This window comes from Podarcis liolepis (genome assembly GCF_965112155.1).
Source record: "Podarcis liolepis genome assembly, chromosome: 1".
In the NCBI taxonomy this organism is placed as follows: Eukaryota; Metazoa; Chordata; class Lepidosauria; order Squamata; family Lacertidae; genus Podarcis; species Podarcis liolepis.
In genome coordinates, this window is record NC_139554.1 from 105262127 (window position 1) to 105285715 (window position 23589).

General features: G+C 43.1%; 3 long non-coding RNA genes across 4 annotated transcripts in view; 1 reads left to right on the top strand and 2 right to left on the bottom strand.

The window, feature by feature from the left end:
• LOC310703258 overlaps positions 1-23589 on the bottom strand; it is a 331049-nt gene that overhangs the window by 249397 nt on the left and 58063 nt on the right. The window lies entirely within an intron of this gene.
• LOC310703296 overlaps positions 1-23589 on the bottom strand; it is a 44045-nt gene that overhangs the window by 7179 nt on the left and 13277 nt on the right. The window contains exon 2 of one of the 2 annotated variants that reach the window (XR_014524066.1): positions 18900-18976. This is a non-coding gene — a long non-coding RNA (uncharacterized lncRNA). Of the gene's footprint in view, positions 1-4633; positions 4800-18899; positions 18977-23589 lie in introns of those variants that run through there. The other variant, XR_014524067.1, reaches the window with a different exon arrangement.
• On the top strand, positions 1417-13082 carry LOC310703278. The gene is made up of 4 exons (XR_014524057.1): positions 1417-1501; positions 10032-10174; positions 11041-11102; positions 12913-13082. It is a non-coding gene; the product is annotated as an uncharacterized lncRNA (long non-coding RNA).

Here is a 23589-nt window from a genome sequence, read left to right on the forward strand (position 1 = left end):
AGAATCATTAAGCATCCTGCTATTGTGCGTGGTGAATAATAAAACTTTCCCCCTATTCTTTGCCTGGAGCTGACAATGAATAATTCTGGAGCTATTTGCAATGTTAACAGCACCTATCTTGCCCATCCATTCCTTTACGATAAGGATGGAAATATGCATTTCAACAGTCTGTACAGATACTGATTCACAGGCATTTCAAAGGACACCTGTCACTCAAGTGAAGGACCTGTCAGTCTTCAATGTATGATGGTGCCAGGAATATGGCCAAAAAGATTATCTATACTTTATTTCCTTTCCCCCTAACTCAGATTATAACACTGTTACATTTGCCATAGACTGACAAGTGATTTACACGCACAACTGTAATGTGTTTAAAGCTAAAGGGGTGGGGAGGCAAGCTATTCTCTTAGCCTTATTCTTCCAGGGTTTACAACGGTGTCAGATGTACTATCGCAAATGTGATCTAGACCATACAGAATGTCATTATGCCAGATATTAGAATCATTTAATCCACTGGCTAACTTAAAAGGTGACATCCGTAACACTTTTTCCTTTCACACCAGAGTCTCCTAACCTCTGGTTTCAAGAAATAATTCAGAAAGCATACTTGTGAAGGGGTCCTTTATGAAACTTCAGTAATAATACATCTAGACCAACTGTTACTATTAAATTGGCCTTCCCCAACCTGTTTTTGGACTACAACTGCCATCAGCCCAGCCAGCACATGCTGGCTGCAGCTGAGGAGATTTGTGGCCCCAAATATCTGGAGGTCACGTGATTGGTGAAGGTTGTATTTACATTGGTACCTCAGGTTACAAACACTTCGGGTTGCAGACTCTGCTAACCCAGAAGTAGTACCTCGGGTTAAGAACTTTACCTCAGGATGAGAACAGAAATCGTGCGGCGGTGGCACAATGGCAGCAGGAGGCCCCATTAGCTAAAGTCATATCTAAGTTTAAGAACGGACCTCTGGAACGAATTAAGTTCGTAACCAGAGGTACCACTGTAGTTTTGGAGTGGGCAGGGGATGCACAAGGAGATGAGATGAATTCCTTCTATCAGATACAAAGAAGTAAACCTGTCATTCTGATGAAAGATAGCTAGCACCCCAAATGGGTCAAATATCCCCTTAATTTTGGTATACGTTTGAAGTGAACACATCATTCTTTGTGTCCTGCCCTCCCCCAATCCTTTGACAAGCCTTAAAGATCTCGAGGGCACCTCCATTTACCATGCCTCATGTGACCTGATACGCTTTCTATGTGGTTCTGACAAAGCTGCCGAGGCAGCCGGGCAGCCAATGGCCTTTCATACAGTGAGGCACACCCTCCAGAGCAGGACTCTCATTGGCCAATTTAAAAGGCAGGAACTGGCGGGAACTCCAGCCAGCTACCTAGGTGGCCAGGGAAATTTCCCCAACAGTCACCTGGCCATGTGCATTCTGGCCGCCCGCTGGTGGTGATTGTGAAGATCTGCAACAACCACACACCCAAAGGAATAGGTAGGCATCCATCATGAAAGCTGGTGACAGGACAGGCATCCATTATGAAAGCTGGTGACAGGACAGGACGCACGTCAACCAGTCAGAATGCATTTGGGGCAGTTCATTGAACCACTTGGGCTTTCTAATTTTCTTGTTCTGTTCAAGACTCTTCTAAGATCTTTGTATACACACTTGACTTTCGTATCATGCATCATTCTTCCATGATGGCAAGATAGTGTCTCTGGGATTCCCTGGTGATCTCTCATCGAGGAACTGACCAGATCCAGACCCACTTAGCTTCAGCAAAGTTGCTGTGTGATGTTCCTTCAAACCAATGCTTTTAGTATGTCAGTTTCTTCATGTAATTTTCCTCTTCAGTTGTATTACCACTGGAATTACAATTACAGTGGTACCTCAGGTTACATACGCTTCAGGTTACAGACTCCGCTAACCCAGAAATAGTGCTTCAGGTTAAGAACTTTGCTTCAGGATGAGAACAGAAATCGTGCTCCGGCAGTGCAGCAGCAGGAGGAGGCCCCATTAGCTAAAGTGGTGCTTCAGGTTAAGAACAGTTTCAGGTTAAGTACGGACCTCCAGAATGAATTAAGTACTTAACCTGAGGTACCACTGTACTGTAATTGCTATTGATACCATTGCTCTCCATTTCCTTGCTGTTGGTGTACTAGATAATGTTAGTATGGAGTGCAACTCTGAGGTATTTCTGCTTCTTGTGCATTGATGACATGGTTATATATCTGGAAGAAGTGCATAGGCGATAATATTTGTACAGTGGTAACTCGGGTTAAGAACTTAATTTGTTCCAGAGGTCCGTTCTTAACCTGAAACTGTTCTTAACCTGAGGTACCACTTTAGCTAATGGGACTTCCTGCTGCCGCTGCGTGATTTCTGTTCTCATCCTGAAGCAAAGTTCTTAACCTGAGGTACTATTTCTGGGTTAGCAGAGCGCCTGTAACCTGAAGCGTCTGTAACCTGAGGTACCACTGTACCTTGTTAAATGTGGTGTAGCAATGATTGTGTCAGCACCAAAGCAGTCCCCATAAAATGTTGACTGCACCAGGCAAAAAGGCAATACAAGCTGGTAAGAGTAGATGATGATGTTGCTGCTGTTTCATTGCTGATCAATTATTACTACCCCTATTGTAAAATCACCGGTGTATGTGGCCCCTGCCCTACAATCCTATGCCTGCTTACTCAGATCTTTAAGATCTTTATTGTTCAATGCAGCTTTAACTGCTAAGCAAAGAAAGTTGTCAGAAAATGGCAAAAGGGCAGAAAAAGCGCCGGAAATTCCCTAGGTGACAACTACAAAGCACAATATCCTGAAAAATAGCAACATAAATTCTGTATCTCAAATTTCATAAATTGTGGGTTAATGAAACGAATCAGAGTGTGATTGCTTAGCAGTAGTTTATATTCAGGACGAGAGCTTTGGTAAGAGAAGAAACAAGATGTAGAGCAATACATAGAAAATGAGTAGGATTCAAATCCCAGCTAAGCTCAAAGTGAAAATGAATTTCTTCCTTTGATACATGTCCCCATTTATGCAGATAACAAAAACGCCAGGTGTGGAGTCTTACATACTCGAACCTGGTTGAAGCTTTTGCCCAGGGATGCCAAAAGGTAAAATACTGAGCATCTTATATTTAAAAATGGAGGAGGTAAGAGGTTCAAGCAAGCCTGCCCTGGGCTGTGCGTTTCTATATGTGAAACGTAAAAGAGAGGTGCAGAGGTGCTTTATGATCACCCAGTAATTATGCATCGTCTACACATTGGTACTCTGAAGTCTGAGTCTTGAATCTTGACATTAATGAACGATCTCTGGTTGGCCATAGATTTCTGAACTATCTATTCCACCCAGAAATACCATTGTTCCTTTTATCTTGGACTTGCTCCTGGACTCGGCCCTGAGGTGGTAGAGAGGAGTGCATTCGCACAGCTAAATCTAGCGCATCAGCTACGCCCATTCCTTGAGATGTCTGATTTGACCACAATAGCACACGCCCTTGTTACACCCATTTTGGATCACAACAGCATGCTCTATGTGGGGCTACCTTTTAATCCCTGGTGCCAACTCCAGGAGGCCATGAGTGCCTAGGCATCCACAATAATATATTTGTGGGGGCTGCCCTTCCCTGCTGTCTCCATCTCTTCATGTGAAAAAGAAGCTGCCATGTCTGGCTCTGCTTGCTCCTCCACCACCGCCACCTCCTGGTCCGTGAGGGCGGAAGGGAAAGAGCCACTGCCACCAGCCGCCTTGTCCGCCTCTGCCTCACCACCACCTCCTGATCTGTGAGGGGGAGGGAGGAAGAAGTGTTGCCACCACTGCTGTCTGGTGTGTGTGACCTCATACACACCACATGTATTATTATCAGTGGGTTTTTTTCTGGGGGAACACAGGGGTACGCATATCCCTAAACATTTTGTGAATCTTTGTACTTTGTCCATTTACTGTATTTATTTTCCCCGATTTGAACTATAAAATGGTGGTTTTCTTGAGTCAAAATGAGAGGACTCCCTAAACATTTTAAAGAAAAAAAACACTTTATTATTATTATTATATTGCTCTATATATCGCTCTATACCCAGGTATCTCAGGGCAGTTCACAGAATAAAATCAAGATATAGAACCACAAAATCCATAATAAAAATAAAAACAACCCAATAGCCCACCCAACAAAAAAATAAAACCCTTTAAAAAGGGCATAAGATGTAAATCAGATCAACCAAAGGCCTGGTTAAAAAGGAACATTTTTGCCTGGCACCTAAAAGTGTATAATGAAGGTGCCAGGTGAACTTTCCTGGAGAGAGCATTCCACAGATGGGGAGCCGGTGCAGAGAAGGCCCGTTCTTGTGTTGCCACCCTCCAGGCCTCTCGAGGAGGCGGCACACGAAGGAGGGCATGTGCGTGTGATGTCGCACTTCTGTGTTACATTGTGGGCACCCACAATCTTTGGCATGAGAGGACGCCTATTGGAAGCCACCAAGTCAGAGGGAACCAGGTTGTGGAAGGTTGGTTTAGTGGCCTGTCCTATTACTCCAACTTTAAGAAGTGCACTTACACCAACACAGTCCTATACATATCTACTATATATAAAAAAAAGTGTATTAAGTTCAACAGGGCTTACTCACTGTTTATAGGATCACAGTCTTAAATATTTAGATGAATAGATATGTGGATTAAAATAACAATGGAGAGAGTTCACTCCAACTGTTGCTCCAACTGGAAAACATTAATACAGCATCTGAAACTCTGAGTCATCTCATCTCACGGTATGTTCTTCATGCCTGTATCTGCCTAGTGGATACAGAAAGAAAGTCAATATTCACATGCTGAGGCTTCTTATTTGCAGAGTCTGCTTGAAAGTTACAATGGGGAGATTGCGGGAGAAACTGCTAAGGCAAGTAATCTGGAAAATACTTGAGATAAATATGAACTGTTTTGCAGGGAGCATTAGAACCAAGAATTTGAAAAATAAGTGCAGAAACATCTTTGCATACATTTTTAAGGGGGAGCCATGTAGCCCAGTCTTGTCTACTCAGCAATTAATGCTGCTGTGCAATTGGGTTTATTCCCAAGTGTGCATAGGATAAGTCTTAGGCATGGTGAGAACTAAACCTGGTAAGATTTGCTTTCAAGAAATTCAAATAAAACCAGGCTGTAATGGGAATTGGGGTTGCACGTGCGTAAAGGATGCTGAAGTTCTAGGCAACGTTGCCTGGCTAAACCTTTCCCTGGCTGGACAGCCCTTTCTCCGTGGCTGTGTCAGTCGCTGGCAGAATCCGTCAGTGGGCGTTTCCTGAATTTCTTCCAACATAAAAATTCCTTGACGCCCAGTCTCCGCCTAGCCTCCCTACGCGGACGCTTTCTGCGCAGAGTAGGCGTAGCCAGCGGAGGTCCTGGACTCTCCCCGCTGGTCTCTGTGGAAGAGTCTTGGAGCCCTCTCTCCGAAGTCCTTCCCTGATCCCCTTCCTCCCCGGTGTCACGCTGATAACCTTTCCCAAAGGGAGTGTTCTCTCTCCCTCTACTGGTCCCTTCTCCTGCATGGTCGGGGAGCCTTACCTCCACTCTTGGCTCCGATGGCAGTTCCCTGACACAGGCTACAAATTATTAAAGGCAAATAAATTTCTAAGAGTTGGCTCAATTGGTACTTAGAGAGTCTAAAGTGGCTTGGGCAACCCAGATGGGTTGGGTATAAATAAATCAGAATGAACCAGTGAAGGCGGTGAAGGTCCTGCGTGAGTGTCTGGAGGCGGTTGGAAGATGGATGGCGGCTAACAGATTGAGGTTGAATCCTGACAAGACAGAAGTACTGTTTTTGGGGGACAGGAGGCGGGCAGATGTGGAGGATTCCCTGGTCCTGAATGGGGTAACTGTGCCCCTGAAGGACCAGGTGCGCAGCCTGGGAGTCATTTTGGACTCACAGCTGTCCATGGAGGCACAGGTTAAATCTGTATCCAGGGCAGCTGTTTACCAGCTCCATCTGGTACGTAGGCTGAGACCCTATCTGCCTGCGGACTGTCTCGCCAGAGTGGTGCATGCTCTGGTCATCTCCCGCTTGGACTACTGCAATGCACTCTACGTGGGGCTACCTTTGTTTTTTTTTTTATAAAATTTTTATTTGGTTTTCTGCTTTTATAAAGACAAAACATACACAAAGAAAAAACAAAAGACAAAAACATGTATAAAATCAGCAAATCCCCATTTCATAACCTTGTTCCCTGACTTCCCCCCACCCCCCCCTCATGCATCCCAGTTTCAAGATTATGTCAGCAAGTTGATATTTCTCCTCTTAACAATCTTATTCATCTTATTTCCTTTTTTATAATAAAAATTAATTTTCATAAGTTGGACTTAAGTTCTCTTCCATCGATTTTCATTTTATCTTAATTAAGAGTCATCTTAACCAAACCTAAAAGTCTTGAGAGTTTTTAAGAGTCTCTTCTTCCCTCCCTCCCATCCCCGGTTTTTGTCCCTTCCCAATAAAAATCCAAATTCGAAGTTCTCAGCCTGGGTTCCTCACGTCCGAGGCTTTCAAATCTATTTCCGTTCCTCTCCGCCTGTCCTGTTGGTAGTCCTTTATAGCAGTCGTCAGATCTGGGAAAAGTTCTTTCACCATCAAAGTATGTCCTCTTCCGACAAGAAGATTCAAAGGTAGCTGCTGAAGTATTTCCACAAAGTCTATCTCTTCCAAGTCTAAGTCCAAACGGAGGCCCCAATCATATTTCTTTATTTTAAATTCCTGTACTCCATTTTGTCTTGGGGCCTCCTCCTTCTTCTTCTGTATCTCTCGCAGACTTGTGGTGGATATGTTCCCAACGTCTCCTTGCTTGTATTCCACAGATGTCAACTTTTGGTTGTTGCTTCCCAGGATTACTTCTTCTTTTTCTTGTTGTTTAGTCTCTTCCAGCTCTGTAGATATTGTTTCCCAATCAGCTGTGGATTCTTTCTCATTAAGGTCCTCAATACAAAGAGCAGAGTTGCCTGTTCCCAAGGTCATAGTCTCAAGTTGTTTGTTCATGGCCAAGCTCTGCTCCTGTAAGATTCCCACCAATTGAAACATCCTTTCGATTTCCACTAGTAACTTTCCTTCCACAGCCATTGTATCCATTGTAGTTTCACAGAGTTCCCCCTAGGGGGAATCTGGTTACTTATTTGCCTTTTCACCAACAATCCTTTAACTGATTATTATTACTTTGTTTCCAACAGTTTCAGCTCAATTATAACTCGTCTTAGTCCATAGGAATCTTAAATGGCAATTTCTCACTTTAAACCGCCCGTTTGGCAGCTTTGACAGCTGTCAAACTCCGCAGCTCTAACGCAGGCACAAAGGCAGGACGTTCCCGAGCCCGGGAGGGGGGGTTGTTTAAAACAAAAGGAAGGTTTCCAAAACTCCACTCTCCTGCACAAAATTTCCTTTAGTAAAATCTTGAAAGTTAGTGTCCTTTTTAACTCACCCCGCCAAGGGTAGGCTCTCCAGCTTATCTCTTGTGTCGTTGCTTAGATGGTCTGCAAGGGGGGGGGTGCGGACTTCCTTTTAGCACACCCCCCGGTCGTCTCCAATTGAAGGTAAAATTTCTATAAAGTCCCAATCCGTCTTACTCACGGGTGATTCTTTCAGTCCAAATTTTCAAGGAAGGAAGTCAGCGCTCTCCGGTCATGGCTCGCGGCTTCGCTCCACCGAGGTAGCGATCGACTCTCAGTGCCACGCCACCCCCGTATCCCCTCCGCAGCCTTTAAAAAGGCTCTTTGCGAATCAGGGGGGGCGCTTAAGGCACCCGCCGAGTCTTCAGTCCGCAGGCTTCCGCGCCCGCGGTTTTTAAGGGTCCCCGCGTCGCCGGCGCGGCAAAGACCCATCCTCAGTGGAGCCGATTCCCTCCGGAGCTCGGAGGGAATCCGCCATTTCCAGATCGCGTCAACCCGGAAGTCCTACGTGGGGCTACCTTTGAAGGTGACTCGGAAACTACAACTAATCCAGAATGCGGCAGCTAGACTGGTGACTGGGGGCGGCCGCCGAGACCATATAACACCAGTCTTGAAAGACCTACATTGGCTCCCAGTACGTTTCCGAGCACAATTCAAAGTGTTGGTGCTGACCTTTAAAGCCCTAAATGGCCTCGGTCCAGTATACCTGAAGGAGCGTCTCCACCCCCATCATTCTGCCCGGACGCTGAGGTCCAGCGCCGAGGGCCTTCTGGCGGTTCCCTCATTGCGAGAAGCAAAGCTACAGGGAACCAGGCAGAGGGCCTTCTCGGTAGTGGTGCCCGCCCTGTGGAACGCCCTTCCAGCAGATGTCAAAACGATAAACAACTACCTGACATTCAGAAGACATCTTAAGGCAGCCCTGTTCAGGGAAGTTTTTAACGTGTGATATTTTACTGTATTTTTGGTTTTTATGGAAGCCGCCCAGAGTGGCTGGGGACACCAAGCCAGATGGGCGGGGTATAAATAATAAATTATTATTATTATTATTATTATTATTATTATTATTATTATTATTATTAATTTAATCATCATCATCATTATTTAGTGTATATTCCTATGAGCAAATTGTAATGGGTAAACTAAGAGCTGATGGATATTGGCTGCAGCAACCGCTAGGATAATTCCTCTGAAGATTTGGACTGAAGTGTCACTAGTATGCAGGTTACAGTATCTTCCACCTCTTTGCTATCTACTCATCTCACAAAGGATGCCTAACTTCTGAAGAAGGAAGTGTTACCCAGATGGATGAGGGTGAGCAAGCTGGAACTGAAGCCATCACATTGGGACATTTGTTTGTTAAGCTTTTGATTTCTCCAGAACTCTTAATCTGCTAGATGGTAAGCAAATATGAAAAGGTATGGGTGGGTGAAGCTATCTCTGTCGGAATTTTGTACGACGAGGCAACTAACATTCAAATGGGGCTGTTTTCATAGCTGATGTATGTACTACACATTAATTGTGAAAATAATGTTCTTTTTTATAAAAAAAATGGGGCTGTATTAGGTGCTATTCAGGTATTGGGCTGCATATCGTTAAAGCAGAAAGATACATACATGTAGCAACTGTCCCTCTAGCTACATTAACACGAAAACCAGCTGTTACCCAGGCTTGTCTGCCATTCTTAAGTGATACACACAAGTTTGGAATTGGACAACCGGAAAACAACAAATTGTTCTTGTATTCACAAAGATAGAGATTAATTTAAGGTCATACTAGTTTTTTGTTTTTTTTAAAAAAAACAATGGCTGGTTCTTGTTTTTTCATAGAAAGGGGAATCATTATTGTATGTTTCTGCTTCTTATGACACCTCTAGGCAACCTGATATCTGAGCAGCATCTAAAACACACACACCCTTTTGAATGTTTGTTGCCTCCTCCATCACTTCATCATAAGCCCTTTACAAAATGCAGACAGAGATGGTCGCACCACCAGCCAAATATATGTATTCTCCTCCCCACCCTTTTTATTTTCCCTTTTGTTTGCCACCTAGCCTGTTGAAGAGCTCTGGAAAGCTTAAAAGCTTGCATATGATTTTGTGACATTTTGGTTGGCTGTATAAAGGGATTGCCCAAATGTGGAATTTTAAACACATTCATCCACTTACACTGTGCTTATTGCCCACCCCTGCTGAAATCTACAAAGTTAGGAGACGTGAATGAAGAATGAAGACTCCGTGAAAACATCAGGGAATAAGATTGTGATAAAGTGAAAATGAATTTGAGATATAGTTTATAACAGGGATATAGAAATCCAGGCATCCACTAGCTACTCGTACCCTAGAAAACAGAATCTGACTTTCTACTACACAAGTCTGGAAGCAGGATTTTTCGCCTATATGGCTCCTAAGAAATCTTCTTCTTTGCAAAATTGTTTGCACTCCTGTATATTCCCCTCATTCTTGGAAGTGGAAAGAACTCTAAAATGTGCAAAGCAGCTTTCCCTAAACTCAGACTCTTCCCAGTCTTGCGATTGGCTAATCCCTTTGCCTTCCTGTTACCTCTGTCCAATCACATGCCAAGGTTTGTAACGATATATATGCCGCAGGTTATGAAAACAGCAGGAGTCTTTTCCAGCTGATTTATTCCTCGCAGTGCACGTGGAAATTGATCCTTAAAAAGAGAGAGAAGATGGTACACCTGAAGTTTAATGGAACACTGAAACAAGCCAGCATCCCACTAAATTATCAGGCAAGAGCTAGCGACAGTGGTGTTTTGTTTTTTTTTCTTCTAGTGGAAAAGAAAAAATGGGTGATGCAATTAGAAATGTGTGGGTCTGGGATTTAAAAATATTTAACAATTATTTCCATTTAAAATAATTTTGGAAGAAAAATATTTTATACTTTGGGAAATAGTTTTTGACATTTTGGGGGAGTGGAGAAAGAACAATGGACCGTTTACAGGTCTACACCATAGATTAATGAATCTAATTGAGTCTGTAGGGAAATGTTTCAGTTTAACTACTGGAACTAATTTATACATTCACTACATCGTAATAAGTCAATTTAAGTTTCTGGAAATAAAACTGGATATCCTGGGTATAGATTTGAACTATAAATTTCTGCAAGAAAGGAGTCTGTGTTCATTATACATTGTAAAATTACCATATGGACCTGTCAACACTTCTTAGCACAGCTTTGTAATAATGTCATTTAGTTTAACATTGTAATGTGCCGACTGAATTAATGCGTATGACAAAATGAATGCCTCCCAACCAGTGGTTTTGAGGGAAGTTTGGAACTATGTATTGTGGTTGTACAGACAAATCTCTCCTTATTTACAAAATCAACACCTACCCTTTGATTGAGCATGATTTGTGTTATTTTGTTTCTCTTCCTGTACCAGCTTGAGACCCTTCCATTTTTGCCTCACAACCAAAAGCCAAATCTGAATAGTTGCCAGACGACCAAAAACATGCACATAATCAAAGTTCTGAATAAATGAGATGCTATTTTCTCATGGCTAACGCACCATCATAATGCATGGGAAATACCCTATTAACTCAAAATATAACTTCCAGCAATGGGCGTTTCAACTCTAGCCTTCTCTTTGTCTAGATATGCTTCCTTACACATCAGTCATTGCTAGGACTTCACTGATTGGCTGAAAATGCTGAAAGGTGGGTGCAGGCTGGTTTCTCAGAAATCAAATTAAGGTAATGAAGTTTGCATTTTTTTGCATCGTATCTCAAGTTCTACAAGGACTAAAGACTTGCTTCTCTTCAGGTGGGGGAAAGCTGAGAAGCCAAGGAATGCTGCTCAACCTACTCACCTAAACCACAAACACCCATAAGTGTGGGGGTGTGTGTCAGAGTTAAGAATACCACAAAATGTATATTTTCTATGGAAGAAGAAACTTGACGCCTTAAAATCAAGCAAACCACAAACACTTGACAGAATGTATCTAGTCAGCAAAAAATATTTCACTGACCTGAGCCATGCTGATCAAGGTACAGCTCAGTTCTTTCCAGCTTGGTCTGATATTCACAGCAATCACTAGAAAGTGAGAGAAACGCCCTCTAGCCCTCTAAAATAAAAACATCACCGAGCATGTGTAGCTCAATTGTCACAACCTTCTAAAATTCACTTTGCCCCAGATTCGTGGTAGCGATGGTGGACCAGGAAGGATAGGGTCTAACTAGTATTTGCTGGTATAAGCTCTGCGTTAGCTTCAGTCAGTTTAATTGCACCACAGAAGTGCCTGCCTCATATATTGTTCAGCCTTGATATAATGGAATGGAAAATGCCCAGCAAATTTTAGAGGAACTATTGGAAAGACTATTCAAGGCAGCAGAGATATGAGATGATCAGAGCCCCCCCCCCAAACTTTGAAGCATGGGAAGTCCCAACAAAAAAATTATAATTTAGGCAAAATATTTGGACTATTTGATATGTATTTGTATAATTTGGAACATTCAATGTGATTTGATTGGATTGTTAAAATGGGAAACTTAATAAAAATGATTTATTTTTTTAAAGGAAAATGCCCAGCAAATACAATGGTCAAATGGTGTCACCCATATTCTGGTTAAACTGGTAATGGTAGATATGCTGTTGATAGCCATGAATTTGGGGTACACCAATTGGCCACAAATACCAAGCGCTATACGAAGCATCTTTCTAGAGTCAGGAAGGGTTAATCTGTGGCCCTCCATATTGTGGACTCCCAACTTCCATCAGCCCCAGTTGTCAGCAGCAGAGCATATGCCCGTGCTGCCCAGGGGGAGCGTGCTCCTGAGGGGAGTGGAGGGTGCCCTCCCAGGCACGGGATAGCCATTTGGGTGCAAAGAGCAGTGCGCACGCCCTGCAGAGAGAGACACCCTAAGAGGCAGAGCATGCCACCGATGGCGGACATTCTGCGCACCATGCGCCCGCTACTCCCAAGCCTCTCCCAGCTGTCAAAACGAAGGGGGAAGGAGGAATGCTGTCAATGTCACCCTCCTCAGCAAGGACGCCCAGGGCAATCCGCCTCCACTGCACCCCCTTTTTCTGCCCCTGCCAGTCGGCATGGTCAATGGGCACGGGTGACGGTAGTTGTAGTCCAACAATATCAGGAAGGGCTCAGCCTCAAAATTTCGTTCACACAACAAGAATACCTTCCCCCACTGAACTGACAAGCAGACTGTTAACATGGGGGGGGGGGGCTAAAAAGAGGCTTGTGGTTGGCATAGAAGACCGTCGAATGAAAAGCCTGTCTGGGTCTACTTGCACACTATCTTTCGAGTCTTGGATTACAGCCAAGATGACTAACTGGACCAACATAACTCAGTTCTCCTCTTGAGGCTGACAAAAAAACCCACTCAAGTCAGCAGACAAATTCCAAATAATTCAACAGGCTTGGGTCCTTTATGAGCATTCTTATTATATGAAAGCACTATTGTGAAATATTTGACATTTCCTTTCATTATTTGCCCTCAACGTTGATTTTAGGATTCTGGCTGTAACTCGCATTGTGGTCAATTATCTTGCAGGAGGATCCGATATGGGAGGACGGCAAGATTTTATATCTTGTGAAAACAAACCAATGTGCTTTGTGTTGACACAAAACTAAAATAATATTAAGTGTTCATTGTATGAAACTCATTAAATACACAGTTAAGGATTAAACGGCTCCTGAAATGCTGTATTTCCATGGGATGTGTGAAGCTGCACACAAACCAAAAAAAACTGTCTGCAGAAGCTTATGGGGGGAAAGTAATCTAAAATGCTTTTTTCACAAATATTGTGTCTTATTATGCTGTCCTTAAATGGTGTGCTCCAGTGTTGTCCCATTTGCTGCGGGAAATTTGAGGCTTGGAATTTCAGATAGTCATTCATGACTCTTCTGTAGCCAGTGGCAATTCCTCCAAAAGAATAAGGGGGGAAAGGAAGGAGAGAAGAGGGGGGGAATTGTATCCTAACTTCTGAATATCTAAAGAAAACTTAATATGCTACAACACAGGTATAGAACAAGCCTGCACAACTTTCAACACACCAATTGCTACCTGTGATTCCTGCATTTCAGGGGGTTGGACTAGATGACCCTATGGCCCCTCTTCCAACTCCACAATCCTATGATTCTAAGTTGAGCGCAGACCACCAGCACCTATATTGCAGCTGCTTAACAACCCTGCATTTCTTTTACAGTTCTGGGTAGGAATCGAAAACAAGTTTATTATCGTCCGAAAAGGCTACCTTACATGGCTGAGACTAGCTGAATTCAGCTTGGTAGGTAACATCATTTGCGGCTGGTATAGAATAACGTTGATAGTGTCAATGCTGCACAGGGCTCCACCTTGCAAGGTGTTGACCAATTTCTGGGTGGGGGCAAGTGTACTCAAAACTACATTCAATTCCCAGTGAAGCCTGCAGAGTTCGAGAGCACTCATCACTTCCAGATGTTAGGTCGCATAGTGAGTGATCCCGAAAATGCTGACAGCCACATCTACACAATCATAATTGTAGTGCCTTTACAAATTCTTACAGTGCAGTGATTTCACCTTTATGCAAATGATCATATAACAATGCAGTTTGAATGCTCCCAGCACAGCAGCCAGGTGGAGAGATACCTCTTTCTGAATTCCTCTTTGTTACATCAGAAAATTATGGTAATGTGTACTGCATTCTTAAGGAAATGCTTCCTTTATGGATCTCGGAGCTATTATGGCTAAGGAGCACAGTTCCACAGAGGGCCGGAGGGCGTATTTAAACTGAGTGTAGATTTTGGAACCCCAAACAAGATTTTCTCCCAAGGAGTCCTATTCACGTAGATTTTATTTTTAAAATGTATTTTAAAATACACTTTCTGATTAAAAGTCATGGTTGTGGAAAGAAAACATTGAAAACGAGATTAGATTGCTGCTTAAAAAAACCCAACCACACCTAATTATGTAGACAAATGAATCAGAGCATCAAAAACAGGTAAAAATGTAAACAGGGTCACCTCCAAGATCTCTGGAGTACCTGGGCCTGGTGAAGAAGAAGAGAAGAAGAGTTTGGATTTGATATCCCACTTTATCACTACCCTAAGGAGTGAAAGCTGGCTAAAGAAGGCTGATCGCCGAAGAATTGATGCTTTTGAATTATGGTGCTGGAGGAGACTCTTGAGAGTCCCATGGACTGCAAGAAGATCAAACCTATCCATTTTTAAGGAAATCAGCCCTGAGTGCTCACTGGAAGGACAGATCGTGAAGCTGAGGCTCCAATACTTTGGCCACCTCATGAGAAGAGAAGACTCCCTGGAAAAGACCCTGATGTTGGGAGTCTTCTCTTCACAAGGAGAAGGGGACGACAGAGGACAAGATGGTTGGACAGTGTTCTCGAAGCTACCAGCATGAGTTTGACCAAACTGCGGGAGACAGTGGAAGACAGAAGTGCCTGGTGTGCTCTGGTCCATGGGGTCACGAAGAGTCGGACATGACTAAACGACTAAACAACAACAAGGAGCCTCAAAGTGGCTAACAATCTCCTTTCCCTTCCTCCCCCACAACAAACACTCTGTGAGGTGAGTGGGGCTGAGAGACTTCAAAGAAATGTGACTAGCCCAAGGTCACCCAGCAGCTGCATGTGGAGGCGTGGGGAAGCAAACCCGGTTCACCAGATTACGACTTCACCACTCTTAACCACTACACCACACTGGTGCCTAAGTGCCAGCAAGGGAAAAAGTTTCCCTTGGAAAGGATTTTGATCACTTTGGTGCAAGTGGAAAGTTGGGAAAGCACTCCAGCACTGGCAGGCAGATATTAGACAAGCATTCATACCGATGCATAGCAAACTCAAGAAACACAGTCTTACTTTGAAGTAAATCTTGTGGAGCTTGATGGCATTTACCCCGTACCTAAGGGTGATTAGGACTGTCATCCTAAGACCACATTGCAGTTCTAGACGTATTTACTTGGAAGTAACCAATCAAAGTAAGCCATACAGAGAGAGGGAGGGAGCAGGCGAGCAGGGGAAGGAAGGCTGGGCAGCCAGGTGGAGGACAGACATGCACACACCACACACTTACATGCGCCTGCCGCAACCGCTATGCTTTCCTTGCTCATCCTGGAGGCAAGCTGGAAATGGAGGGTGGTACCTGGCTGTGGTGAGGCAGCCAGGAGGAGGCAGGAATGCAGGTGGGTGGGGGAAGCTAATATTGAGGGGGCTGTGCTCCCAGATGAAAATTATTGGGGGACGGGGCCAAGGGATCCCAATCTAGATTTGGCACCTATATACCCTCCAGCACTGAAGTGGTAACACTGATTTCACACACCTTCACACAGATCTGGGAAATCTGGAATTTCAAATGTTGTTGACCAGACAAGATTTGCATATTACAAATTTCAGGTGCACTGGATAAAAGAACTGTGAAAAAACAAAAGCAAAGGGGGTGGCAATGAAGGAGTCCACATTCCAACCAACAGAGGTGTGTTAATTTTGTTTTTCAGTTACATTTGTGCACCCCTACTGAGCAATACCATTTCAGTTGTTACATTTTCCCTAAGCTTTTGCATCTAGAAAAACAAAGGAGGGGGCGATATTATTTAGAAATTTACGTGCCGCCATTTGGCAAAAGGCCACAGGGCATTTTACAGGGTAACAACAACATAAGAGCCATACAACCCAGTAACTTTGCAAACAAACACAACCGTTTCAATACAACTCCTAATGAAAGCAGCAACGTCAAACTAGACATTGGAATCAGACCTTCATGTGCTGAAGAAAGAAAACATCTGCCAAATGCTCTGCATCATGGAGAGTTATTAGTATATGGATTTAGTTACTGTAGTTAAGTATGTTTTGCTATTCAGGGCATGTCTTACCATCAGGGTTGCTATTAAAAAAGATGCAGAGCCCTCTTGTTACACATCAAGGGGGCACTCATCTGCATATGCCACTTGAAGGGAAGCTCATAGCTATCGAAAGGCTACTTCTCAATTCCCCAGGTATTTTAAATGACCAAACAACCTGAGCACTGAAACTGATTTCCGAAAAAAAGAAAGAAAAGATGTTACTATTTGCTCCTACCTAGTTCTAGATAGAGAGTATTTTTCTCCCATGAAATCTGAATTCATCGCAACATAATGGGGAGTCTCTCTTGATGAGTTGGCCACATTTTGTTGGGCAAAGGAGTCTGTGGACTCAGGAAGTGGCTGCATCAATATCAGATTCCCTTCCTTCCCCATATAAGGGTAGATAATTCTATGGAGCATTGCTTTTCTAGGATGAGCAAGCTTTGGTCGTATTCAAGGGTTGTAGTATTCCAGTGGTCCAGTTTAGCTTGCACATTCCTCCCTCTCCTGTGTGTGTGTGTGTGTGTGTGTGTGTGTGTGTGTGTGTGTGTTAGGCACCCCAAAGGAATTTACAATAATACAAAATGTGTATGAAATTTAATGAACAATGCAAATATAAAATATTAACACAGTACTCTAACCCCCTCTTATGCCAAGTTGCTGGATTGAATGGAGATCTGCCCAACTCTCCCATCTAAGCCAGCCTGCTAGCAGCTGCCCCCAAAAGAATGCTGTGAGCACCAGCCTGCTGGTGCTAGCTTCTCCCTTCCACCAACTGGAGGAGGCAAGAGGGAGATCTACTAGTAGTATCTCCATGGGTGGGGGCCAGTGGAATGCCCTAAAATGGGGAATTTCAAGGATGGAGCATGGGGCTGCGCCAGCTATTATGTGATGACATCGGGCTCAAACCAGATCTAATTACTTGTGCAGTCTGGAAACAGCACAGCAATTGCTCTGCATCAGATCCAGTTGTCCTGTCCCGCTCCTTCCACCATGGCTGCAGTTGAGTGGCATGGCTGTGGGGGCAACTCCACAAAGCCCTCCTGATGCAACCTCATCTACCCTCCTTGCAAACAAATTAGAATGTATGCTCACTGAATAGCTAATGTAGTCTGACCTCCCTGCACGCAAATCAGGATGAATGCTCAATAAACCAGTTGTCCTAACGTGATCAAAGCGTGTTCATCCAAAAAGAATGTCATGGAAAGCAGCACAAAATATCTACACCTACGCACAAGGATGAACACCAGTAACCACTAGAGGCCTGGCCATCAGTGTTATCCAAATACTGGGGAAAATAAAACACCTCTGCCTGGTACCAGAAAGATGACAAAGTCAGTGCCAGGAGACCTGCCTTGGAGAAGGCATTCCACAATCAGGGGGTACCATAGAAAAAGGCTCATTCTCCCATTACCACCCTCCAAATATCTCTTGGTCTGGATCTCAGATCTCAGAGTCCAGATAGGTTCATTGAAGAAAGGCAGTCCATGGGGTGTTGGCATCTCAAGCTGTGAAAGTCTTTATAGGTCAGAACCAGCACCTTGAATTGGGCCAGGAAGCAGTGCAGGTGGGACAGAACTGGAGTTTTATGTTCAGACTTGTGAAATCCATTCAGTAATCTGGCTGCCACGTTGTACACTAGCTGCAATTTCCAGTTGGGAACAAACTGCAGATTCTTGTTACATCTGAATATTGAAAATGTGGTTTGTTCAAACTAGAATAAAAAAAACACACACCACAGATTGATCCTGGTTTGACTGAATCATGGTTTGAACAAATCATAGTTTCTCATATTTTGACTCTGGGAAACTCTGGATTGTTCCAGGCCCCAAACAGAATTTTTATTACACATTTTGGAATGGTTTCTAATTTGCTGGGAGCCATCATGAACACTCTGATCACGAAAAGAAGACAGGGTATAGGTTTTCTTAAATAAGTAAATGTTTTGGAGGAAACATGCAGTGACGAGATGTCAGCATGAGGTAAGCAATAATATATTTTCCTGGGTGGGGAGGAAAGAGGGGACTCAGTATTGGAATGGTGTTTTGGCAGCAGTACCATGTCTCTGCATAATATGGTTACTCCTCCAGGAACCCCAAGCCCATCACTCACTGCAATTTGATGACAGTCTTCCATTTAGGCCTTTTATGAGGAAAATATATTTCATTGCAGTTGGCAAAAGAAATGCCCGCTTCCTAATGCAATATCATTTTCTTCTGGAATGAAGCAAGTCTGTACAGTTTAACTGCTAATGTTTACAATTGGATTTGATACTGCAAGATTTCCCTTAGGATACAGTCTTAAGTAAGGAACAGCCGAATAGCTAAGATTCCGACCTCCGTGAATTAGTGGAATGGGCTAATCCTTGCAAACAGATAAAAATTTAAGATAGGATATTAAGATTTTTATCCAATTGCATAGATCTGTGTAGATCCAGACATATTGTGAGTTTATACAGGCAGCAACTGATAGGAAGAAATTAAATATAAACTCTGTGCCTTCTAATCCAATATCCTTCAGGACATTTTATTTCTAAGCACAGTTCTTTTATTTAACATGGACATATTGGGATTTTTTTTAATATTATTGTTATTATTATTAGCTGATTTAGCACTAAAGCCCAAATGATAAATCACAAATTAAATGCTAATGTACAGTCATTACCGAAATGTTGAATTCTGTTTTCCATCTACGGTTATAATAGTTAATGTCACCACTTGAACAATCCCGGTGGCACCAGCCTATAAAAAGAAGATGATAAAAGTTTAGAGCATGAACTATAAATTCATCTCCTTCCCTGAAAATGAAAGGCAATTCAAGTTCAGGTAGAATATTTTATTTCACACAAACAACACTGAAAAAATGTTAAGGATGGTTATATAGGAAGTAGAATGTTCTGCTGTTGTCACTCCACAATTCTAGATGGCATGACAAAGGGCTGAAGTCCCATTAGATTATTCCACCCCCAGCGGCATTTCCAAATGCAAGAAAAATGCACTAGGTGGAAACGGTATTTAATTGCATAGAGTTGTAATAGTGCAGTATCCTTGATTGTTATGCTAGGATTAAAAAAGTTAGGAAGCTGCCTTGCGCACTCTGCGTTAGACCACAGTGGCTGGAAGTTTAAGGACAGGCAGAAGGAAGTACTTCTTCACACATCACATAGATAAACTATGGAATTCATAATCGGAAGATGGAGTTATAACACTGGCCACCAACCAACTCAAATAGCTTTAAAGGGGTGGAGGTAGACAAATTCATGGAGGACCAGGATAGCCATGAGTACTGGCCACAATGTCTGTGTACTAGCTCCAGTATTGGAGGCTGTATTCCTCTGAATACTAGTTGCTAGGGATGGGGATGCGGGTGGCGCTGTGGTCTAAACCACTGAGCCTTTTGTGCTTGCCTATTGGAAGGTCAGCGGTTCGAATCCTCATGACAGGGTGAGCTCCTGTTGCTCGGTCCCTGCTCTCTCCAGCATACTGCTCTCTCCAGCAGACCCTGACATCACACTAACTTTTACTAAAATGTGATTTATCCTCATCACCATTGAAAAACTACACTAGCACAAGATCAGAACTTCATTGGGAACTGAGACAAGCAGGTTACCCTCCTGCTTAAAGGTAAAGGGACCCATGACCATTAGGTCCAGTCGTGACCGACTCTGGAGTTGCAGCACTCATCTCGCTTTATTGGCCGAGGGAGCCGGCGTACAGCTTCCGGGTCATGTGGCCAGCATGACTAAGCGGCTTCTGGCGAACCAGAGCAGCACACGGAAATGCCGTTTACCTTCCCGCTACAGCGGTACCTATTTTTCTACTTGCACTGGAGTGCTTTCAAACTGCTAGGTTGGCAGGAGCAGGGACTGAGCAACAGGAGCTCCTCCTGCTTACGGTAGAACTAAAATCAAAGTGAAATTGGGCAAAGCAAGTCTGTCCTTTTCTGACTAAGGAACTGTCTCGGAACTCAAGAACTCTTCTGGAACAAGATATCCCCCCAAATTTCCTATACCATGATATTCACCAGACATTCTTCAATAAGGTGCCTACAGAGTATAGTTTGAGAGGCTTTTGGAAAAGCCCGTCAAACCATACAGTGCATGGGAAGAGCTTAAAATACTAAACAAGTTTCAAAAGGGGGGATCAATAGGCAGGCTGACTGAGCAACTCCCTTCAGTTCCAGACAGAGCCCTGAAGGCCAGATTAGGTTTGACACCATTCACACAGTAAGCAATTCTGTGAATAGCATCTCATCTACTTTGGCCCTGAGAATATAAGCAAAGAGACTTCTTTTGGAATACAAACTCACGCCACTCTCTGTGTTCTCTTTGGAAAAGCCTGTTCACATGGGCAGTTATTCTACCAGTCTTTAGTTTATTTTAGGCTTGCCTGTTGCAGACCACTTTCATCTGCTTGGTTCTGTTTCATCCTGGCTCTTGCAGTTTTAATGGGACTGTGATTTTAATTATTTTAAACTGCCATGGGAGGAAGCCTTTTTGTCATGGCCAAAACGGTGGTACAGAACCCCATCACAAGTATAGGGATTTCACTAGCATATCAAGCATATAGTGGCTGCACAAATAGGCATGGTGAGAAAATTCAGTCAGTTTTCTGCTCCCATGTTCCCCAACCAAACTAAAATATCCTTCCTAAAAGGGCAAGGGACTGCAGGATATCAACAAACAAAAATGCAAATTAAAAAATGTAAGCAAAAGGACTCCGACATGTGGCTGTGCACAGAAGATGCTGTCTAGATGAGAGCATTGTGTTCAGTGGGGTTCTCTGAGCATTGAGATGCACACATCAAATGAGCACCTAATCCATGAGGTTCCAAAAGTCAAAGGTGATCAGATATGCTCCTGGTCACGTCACTTCTCACCTATATGAGAGGCTGTCATAAAAATGGTTTGTTTTAACGCTGGCAGCTCCCACAGACCAGGTATTTTAGGGTCAGTTCTGGTATTATAGTAAATGCTTTTAATGATTTGATTTTCATAAGAATATCGGCTGATTATTTGTTCTGATTGCTCATTAAGGTGTTTTCTCCTGCCTGAGGAAATGTAGAAAGCTCTCTTATACCAGGGCCAGACTCAGATCACTGGTTGATCAATATCAGATATCTCCAGGATATCAGAAAGTGGACTTTTCTAGCCCTGCCAGTGATTGAACTGGGATATTTTGCATGCAGAGGATGTACTCTACCAATGAGCTACAGTCCTTCTCTAAAAAAACACCTGATCAGGTAAAACTGATGGGTAAACCAGTAATAATGAAAAGCCGTAACAACTGCAGTTAGTGCTAATTTGCAAAACAAAATTTAAAAGGTCCCTGAAAGTAATTTCAAAATCCTTTATCCTGCTATCCACTTTGCATTTACCATGGTTACAAATAATATCTAGTTCCAAATATATATGATTAAGATGGTTGTGACATATGACTACAGAATCTTTATATCATATACTTGTCTGCTCTTGTGAAAGAGTTCTCTGGCATGGTACTGGGGGGGGGGGCGGTTGTGGATTTATGTTCCTTTACAAACCCCTCTTACTCTCCTTATGAAAAAAAATCTGTTTAAAAAGATTTCTGCATAAATACAATAGCTCCCTCTGCAGGTCTTGAAAAAAAATCAATTTAAACCCCATAAAAACATGTATCCATCACTATGGTACTTTTAATTAAAGTAGACGCTAATAATGTGCTATTCATTCCATGCTAATTGCAATTTATTTTCACACAGATTAATGCAATATATGAATGTGATCATTGCTATGAATTTTATTTTGTGTGCTAGCATTGTATTCAAATCCACTTTCATTTTGAGAATGCTAGATCTCCTTAACCGCTACTCCACTGACTGTGTTACTTGTGTCAAAATGTGTTGTTCCGATTACAAAATGTATTTTTCTTAACTCTTTGGCTGCCTGACCATCAGCTATGAGTTCATCTCTGGAAACAAAAGTCCCAAGTGTAGTTCCATGTTCATTCCTTTGTATGTCATATGAAAAACAACCTCTTCACCCCTTTATTAACATGCTTTGATTTTTGCTCTGAAACAAGAGGACTGAGGATAGTATCTCCTACACCCGACATATCATTAAGTTTTGTTTTGAATCACACACTCGCCCCTGAAATTATTGGTTTTCCTTGCTCCGGTGCCCGAACGTCCAACTGGGGCTACTTTGGACAATACTAACCCAGCCATTGCATAGAGGGAGACATTCTTCCCATCCATTGTGTCACTGTCTCTATCTCTGTTATCCCTGGACATCTACCCAGGGACATCACATCCAAATTATGGACTATGCACACAAAATCCAACATACATAGATCAAAACCACATGGTCCGATAAAATCCGGGAGCTGAGCATTCATTTTTGGCCTGTGAAAATAGGCTTTTACATGCATAGGGCATCAGCTGGATATGCCATCGCCACATAGACAAGTGAAGATTGTGATGGTGGGCACAGTGCGCCAGTGTGCCATGCCACGTGATAGACAAGATTGCTGTTATTTGAACTGGCCCTTGGGAAAGTGGCAACAGGAAATAATTTCACAGGTAAAGTATTCGGGAAAGTTGAACTAATTCAGTAATGGTTTTTAGGGGGGGTGGAAATAGCCCTCCTTTTAGTGTGCTCATTGATATTGACACTGTTCTATAGGACCAAGTTGCACAGTAGATTGGCATGGAGTTTGCACCACATGATACCACATGGGTAAGTGAAACTGCACAGTATGAGGGGAGAAAGACCAGTGTGCTATGCAAACAGGCTGCATTGAGCATGGCCATTTATGCATTGCGCAAACAAATGCCCCCTCCCCGCAAAAAGAAGCACAGCACCAAAAAGAGACAGCAAAGGAAGACACAGATTTGCATTAAACTTATATGTGCAGGTTTATATGTAGAAATGCAAAATTTGACGTTATCACTTTAAATTGAACAGAAATATAACACATCTTACCATAGTGGGGAAGTCAATGATAAGGTGACCGTTGTGCCATTTCAGTTTGCTGACTAAGTATTTAGTGTTGAGGTAGGCCACCTCAAGGAGCACCCCACTCTCCCTTCTTATGGTTCCCAGACTGAACAGCCCCTCACACAGAAGACTCCTTCAATCAGAGGACTCGCCTCTGTAAAATAGGAGAGGGGGTGGTCCCTCTTAGCCATACATGGCAGCAACCATCTGCCAGCACATATAGATTGCTGCAAAGGTTTTACAATGTGTTGCATTAACTAACGTTCGAAAGGGCACCCAACCCTGCTTCTGTGTATCTGGAGAGGGATGGTGGAAAAAAGAGGGATGCAGATTATTAGGAGGCGTTTTAAGTGTTCAGCCCAAGTTACACATTGCTATCTA